We start from the raw sequence: 1,461 nt of genomic DNA, 5'->3' as shown, positions 1-1,461 counted from the left end.
CTCTAGAGGATCCCTCACAGAAAGTTCAAAGTAATTCCTTATTGTATTAAATTACAATTATTATTAATGACCCTATGCTGTGTAAAAAGTTTGAGTTGATTCCAATTTCAAGTTACGGCCATTTTTTAAAAACGGCCATATATAGTCCATGATTTTTTCCAAAAAATGGCTACGAAATCACCCCAAATTTTTATTACTTTTTCTGATACATATTGATGTCCTTATGCTGTGTAGAAAGTTTGAGTCGATTCCGACTTCAATTTTTCAAGTTACAGTCATTTTTTAAAAATGGCCAAAATCTGAAAAGTACCCAAGGCTATAGCCCATGGTTTTTTCCAAAAAATGGCTCCGAAATCACCCCAAATTTTTATTATATTTTCTGATACATATTGATGTCCTTATACTGTGTTGAAAGTTTCAGCTGATTCCAACTACAATTTTCCAATTTACAGCCGTTTTTACTGATAATTTTTATACATTATTATTATTATTATCTAATACATTAAGTGTATTATCAATCAGTTACATGTACATGTACTGTATTAACATTCTCTCTCTTTTCCTTTTTCCCCTTGCCTCCTCCTCCTCCTCCTCTTCCTCTTTTCTCAGTATTTCTGATAATTCCTTCCTTCTGGTTGCCACTCAATCAACTGAAATGTTAGAGCGAAACATCATGGCACCTTTCAGCTTCGTTAAAGTAGGCGGAGCCATTAATTAATTAATTAATTAATAATTAATTACTAAACCACACCTTCTTTAGAAAGAAAGGCGATTAGTTTTTTCGTTAAATTACGGTAACATTGATGCTGTGCTGGCTAAGATTGTGACGGTGAGTGGTGGGTGGGGCAGTGGGTGTGGTCAGTTTATTGATAATGTTTTGTGTAGTTGGAGAGAGCAGTCAAGCTTGGAAAGAAAGACCAAAATTTACTGGTAAATTAATATTGAATTAATAATAATTATTAATTAATTAATCATGTACATGTATCTGCTCTATTTATACATTAATTGATATAATACAATTCGGAAATATTGAAATGCCACAATCGTAATAATACATGTATAACTATAATGTACATGTACATAAAATATTTTGGGACAGGTACTAGCTGTGCTTTTGCAAAACTGATCACTAATCTTCAGAACAGATTTCCTGGATTTCATTATGTTTCTCGAAGTTTTTTGTCAGCTGCACATGTACATGTATATTAGAATTATTATATAAGTTCTTTCCTTTATTAAACTCAAGCACTGGACTATACAGTAACTCCTTATAAGTAACCAACTGTTAACATACAGTAATCCTTTGAACAGTAGATTTAACTGTTCATTGTGTTCAGCAATCAGTTGCTATCCCTCCTCCATTATTCCTTTGTCTCTCTATCAATAGATTGAGAATATTGTCCAGAGCAGACAGAATGAGGTATCCTTTAACACCAGCTGGTTAGAGAACCTTTATGAGGA

At 32.7% G+C, this 1,461-nt stretch overlaps 1 long non-coding RNA gene across 1 annotated transcript; it reads left to right on the top strand.

Annotated features, from left to right (window-relative positions):
* The first annotated feature begins 11 nt into the window (after nucleotides 1-11).
* LOC109592793 (uncharacterized) lies at nucleotides 12-1,461 on the top strand. The gene is made up of 5 exons (XR_002190551.1): nucleotides 12-30; nucleotides 610-697; nucleotides 761-829; nucleotides 886-930; nucleotides 1,388-1,461. It is a non-coding gene; the product is annotated as an uncharacterized LOC109592793 (long non-coding RNA).

Source organism: Amphimedon queenslandica, unplaced genomic scaffold, assembly GCF_000090795.2.
Source record: "Amphimedon queenslandica unplaced genomic scaffold, v1.1 AMPQUscaffold_3918_Cont24093, whole genome shotgun sequence".
NCBI lineage: Eukaryota > Metazoa > Porifera > Demospongiae > Haplosclerida > Niphatidae > Amphimedon > Amphimedon queenslandica.
This window is presented reverse-complemented; position numbering and strand designations above follow the sequence as displayed.